The sequence below is a fragment of the Dama dama genome, chromosome 14 (assembly GCF_033118175.1).
Source record: "Dama dama isolate Ldn47 chromosome 14, ASM3311817v1, whole genome shotgun sequence".
NCBI classification, from domain to species: domain Eukaryota; kingdom Metazoa; phylum Chordata; class Mammalia; order Artiodactyla; family Cervidae; genus Dama; species Dama dama.
This window is the reverse complement of record NC_083694.1, coordinates 14,723,894-14,729,678: the sequence shown is the minus strand read 5'-3', so window position 1 is coordinate 14,729,678 and position 5,785 is coordinate 14,723,894.

Genomic DNA, 5,785 nt, shown 5'->3' with positions numbered 1-5,785 from the left:
ACAAAGGGACTGAGAAACTCCAGAAAAGAGCTAGCCTGCGGTGGACCAGCCCATCCCCGCTGGAGGTAGGAGGCAGGGGGGAGGGGAAAGGGGCAAACTTGGCCCCAGAGACTGCACCCTACCAAACTGCAAACAGGCTCCCAGTTTCTATATAAAGACTTCCTGAGATTCTGGATGGTCGACATCCTCCGGGAGGGTCGTGGCTAAACACAGGGCGCACGCAAGTGACCCGCGCAAACGGAAACTGAGGCTGGGGCCGCGAAGGGGAGAGGGCATGCAGCACCAGGGAGAGTGCGCCCGTCAAGTTCCTGGCTGCCTGAGCTGCTCGGACCAGGGAAGGCACAAAACGCAGGTGCAGCCGACCGCGCTTTGTAGGGTGCCCGAAGACAGGAACTGCATGCAGTGCAGGGCATGCTCCATATAGAGCACCCGGGAGCCTGAGCAGTGTAGACGGGGAAAGCACAGACACCCGTGAGTGGGGGCAAACCCAGTGTGGCCGGAACACGGTGAGTGCTCCCCACACACAGCGATATCTGTCTGCAGCGCCCCGCCCTCCCTGCAGCAGGACTGAACTAGCGAACCTAAATAAGAGATCACCTCTGCCCGCCCGTGTCAGGGCGGTAATTAGGCACTGAAGAGACGGCAAACAGAAGCCAAATAAACAAAAGGAACCGCTTCAGAAAGGACCGGTGCAACAGATTAAAATCCCTGTAGGTAACACCGACTACACCAGAAGGGGCCTGTAGATATTGAAAAGTGTAAGCTGGAACGAGGAGCTATCTGAAACTGAACTGAACCCACACTGACCACAACAGCTCCAGAGAAATTCCTAGATATATTTTTACTTTTTTTTTTTTTAATTAAAAAGAAAAATTCTTTTTCTTTTCTTTTTTCTTTTGTCTTTTATTTTCTTTTAAAATTCCCTATTACACCCCCATTACTCCTTAACTTTCATTTTCATATATTTTTATGATTTTTTTTTTAATTAGGGAAAAAAATTTTTTTCTTTGCTTTTTTTTTCTTTTTCTTGTTTTTCTCTCTTATTTCCTTTTAAAGTCCTCTATTATTCCTCTATTATTCCTTAATTTTCATTTTCATTTCACTATAACATTGCCAAAAAAAAAAAAAGAGAGAAGCCCTATTTTTAAACCAAACTTCATATATATTTCTAAATTTTGTTTTTGTTTTTAAATATTGTATTTTAAAGAGTCTAACCTCTATGCTAGATTTTTAATCTGTGTTTTTTAGTATGTGATATAAATTTTGGACATTTAAGAATCCAATATTCAGTTCCCATTTCTATTCATGAGTGTGTTGATTATTCTCTCCCACTTTTGATTCTCCATTTTCTACCTCAGAACACCTCTATTTCCTCCTTTCCCCTTCTCTTCCCAATCCACTTCTGTGAATCTTTGTGAGTGTCTGGGGTATGGAGAACACTTTGGGAACAGACAACTGTGTAGATCTGTCTCTATCCTCTTGAGTCCCCCTTTTTCTCCTGCTCATCTCTATCTCCCTTCTCCCTCTCCTCTTTTTCATGTAACTCTGTGAACCTCTCTGGTTGTCCCTCACGGTGGAGAATCTTTTCACCATTAACCTAGAAGTTTTATTATCAGTGCTGTATAGTTGAAGAAGTCTCAAGACTACTGGAAAAATAAAACTGAAATCCAGAGGCAGGAGACTTAAGCCCAAATGCTGAGAACACCAGAAAAATCCTGACTAAACAGAACATTAAGTAATAAGAGACCATCTAAAAGCCTCCATATCTACACTGAAACCAACCACCACCCAAGAGCCAATAAGCTCCAGAACAAGACATACCACGCAAATTCTTTAGCAACGCAGGAACATAGACCTGAGTGTCAACATACAGGCTGCCCAAAGTCACACCTAACACATAGACCCATCTCAAAACTCATTACTGGACACTCCATTGCACTCCAGAGAGAAGAAATCCAGTTTCATGCACCAGAACACTGACTCAAGCTTCCCTAACCAGGAAACCTTGACAAATCAATCGTCCAACCCCACCCACTGGGAGAAACCTCCACAATGAAAAGGAACCACAGACCACCAGAATACAGAAAGCCCACTCCAGACACAGCAATCTAAACAAGATGAAAAGGCAGAGAAATACCCAATAGGTAAAGGAACATGAAAAATGCCCACCAAGTCAAACAAAAGAGGAGGAGATAGTGAATCTACCTGAAAAAGAATTTAGAATAATGATAATAAAAATGATCCAAAATCTTGAAAACAAAGTGGAGTTACAGATAAATAGCCTGGAGACAAAGACTGAGAAGATGCAAGAAATGTTTAACAAGGACCTAGAAGAAATAAAAAAGAGTCAATTAAAAGTGAATAATGCAATAAATGAGATCAAAAACACCCTGGAGGGAACCAAGAGTAGAATAAAGGAGACAGAAGATAGGATAAGTGAGGTAGAAGATAAAATGGTGGAAATAAATGAAGCAGAGAGGAAAAAAGAAAAAAGAATCAAAAGAAATGAGGACAACCTCAGGGACCTCTGGGACAATGTGAAACACCCCAACATTCGAATCATAGGAGTCCCAGAAGAAGAAGACAAAAAGAAAGGCCATGAGAAGATACTCGAGGAGATAATAACTGAAAACTTCCCTAAAATGGGGAAGGAAATAGCCACCCAAGTCCAAGAAACCCAGAGAGTCCCAAAGAGGATAAACCCAAGGCGAAACACCCCAAGACACATATTAATCAAATTAACAAAGATCAAACACAAAGAACAAATATTAAAAGCAGCAAGGGAGAAACAACAAATAACACACAAAGGGATTCCCATAAGGATAACACCTGATCTATCAATAGAAACCCTCCAGGCCAGAAGGGAATGGCAGGATGTACTGAAAGTGATGAAAGAGAATAACCTACAACCTAGATTACTGTACCCAGCAAGGATCTCATTCAGATATGAAGGAGAATTCAAAAGCTTTACAGACAAGCAAAAGCTGAGAGAATTCAGCACCACCAAACCAGCTCTTCAACAAATGCTAAAGGATCTTCTCTAGACAGGAAACACAGAGAGGTTGTATAAACGTGAACCCAAAACAACAAAGTAAATGGCAACGGGACCACACCTATCAATAATTACCTTAAATGTAAATGGGTTGAATGCCCCAACCAAAAGACAAAGACTGGCTGAATGGATACAAAAACAAGACCCCTATATATGCTGTCTACAAGAGACCCACCTCAAAACAAGGGATACATACAGACTAAAAGTGAAGGGCTGGAAAAAAATATTTCACGCAAACGGAGACCAAAAGAAAGAGGAGTCTCAATACTCATATCAGATAAAATAGACTTTCAAATAAAGGCTGTGAAAAGAGACAAAAGAAGGACACTACATAATGATCAAAGGATTAATCCAAGAAGAAGATATAATAATTATAAATATATATGCACCCAACATAGGAGCACTGCAATATGTAAGGCAAACGCTAATGAGTATGAAAGAGGAAATTAATAGTAACACAATAATAGTGGGAGACTTTAATACCCCACTCACAACTATGGATAAATCAACTAAGCAGAAAATCAACAAGGAAACACAAACTTTAAATGACACAATGGACCAGCTAGACCTAATTGTCATCTGTAGGACATTTCACCCCAAAACAATCAACTTCACCTTTTTCTCAAGTGCAAACGGAACCTTCTCCAGAATAAATCACATCCTGGGCCATAAATCTAGTCTTGGAAAATTCAAAAAAATTGAAATCATTCCAGTCATCTTTTCTGACCACAGTGCAGTAAAATTAGATCACAATTACAGGAAAAAAAACTATTAAAAATTCAAACATATGGAGGCTAAACAACACGCTTCTGAATAACCAACAAATCATAGAAGAAATCAAAAAAGAAGTCAAAATATGCATAGAAATGAATGAAAATGAAAACACAACAACCCAAAACCTATGGGACACTGTAAAAGCAGTGTTAAGGGGAAGACTCATAGCATTACAGGCCTACCTCAAGAAACAAGAAAAAAGTCAAATAAATAACCTAACTCTACACCTAAAGCAACTAGAGAAGGAAGAAGTGAAGAACCCCAGGGTTAGTAGAAAGAACGAAATCTTAAAAATTAGGGCAGAAATAAATGCAAAAGAAACTCAAGAGACCATAGCAAAAATCAACAAAGCTAAAAGCTGGTTTTTTGAAAAAATAAACAAAATTGGCAAACCATTAGCAAGACTCATTAAGAATCAAAGAGAGAAGAACCAAATTAACAAAATTAGAAATGAAAATGGAGAGATCACAACAGACAACACTAAAATACAAAGGATCATAAGAGACTACTACCAGCAGCTCTATGCCAATAAAATGGACAACTTGGATGACATGGACAAATTCTTAGAAAAGTATAACTTTCCAAAACTGAACCAGGAAGAAATAGAAGATCTTAACAGACCCATCACAAGCAAGGAAATCGAAACTGTAATCAGAAATCTGCCAACAAACAAAAGCCCAGGACCAGATGGCTTCACAGCTGAATTCTACCAAAAATTTAGAGAAGAGCTAACACCTATCTTACTCAAACTCTTCCAGAAAATTGCAGAAGAAGGTAAACTTCCAAACTCATTCTATGAGGCCACCATCACCCTAATTCCAAAACCAGACAAAGATGCCACAAAAAAAGAAAACTACAGGCCAATATCACTGATGAACATAGATGCAAAAATCCTTAACAAAATTCTAGCAAACAGAATCCAACAACATATTAAAAAAATCATACACCATGACCAAGTGGGCTTTATCCCAGGAATGCAAGGATTCTTTAATATCTGCAAATCAATCAATGTAATACACCACATTAACAAATTGAAAGATAAAAACCATATGATTATCTCAATAGATGCAGAGAAAGCCTTTGACAAAATCCAACATCCATTTATGATTAAAACTCTCCAGAAAGCAGGAATAGTAGGAACATACCTCAACATAATAAAAGCTATATATGACAAACCCACAGCAAGCATTACCCTCAATGGTGAAAAATTGAAAACATTTCCCCTAAAATCAGGAACAAGACAAGGGTGCCCACTCTCACCACTACTATTCAACATAGTTTTGGAAGTTTTGGCCACAGCAATCAGAGCAGAAAAAGAAGTAAAAGGAATCCAGATAGGAAAAGAAGAAGTAAAACTCTCTCCGTTTGCAGATGACATGATCCTCTACATAGAAAACCCTAAAGACACTACCAGAAAATTACTAGAGCTAATCAACGAATATAGTAAAGTTGCAGGATATAAAATTAACACACAGAAATCCCTTGCATTCCTATACACTAACAATGAGAAAACAGAAAGAGAAATTAAGGAAACAATAACATTCACCATTGCAACAAAAAGAATAAAATACTTAGGAGTATATCTTCCTAAAGAAACAAAAGACCTATACATAGAAAACTATAAAACACCAATGAAAGAAATCAAAGAGGACACAAACAGATGGAGAAACATACCGTGTTCATGGATTGGAAGAATCAATACTGTCAAAATGGCTATAATACCAAAGCAATCTATATATCCAATGCAATCGCTATCAAGCTACCAATGGTATTTTTCACAGAACTAGACCAAAGAATTTCACAATTTGCATGGAAATACAAAAAACCTGGAATAGCTAAAGTAATCTTGAGAAAGAAGAATGGAACTGGAGGAATCAACCTGCCTGACTTCAGACTCTACTACAAAGCCACAGTCATCAAGACAGTATGGTACTGGCACAAAGACAGAAATATAGATCA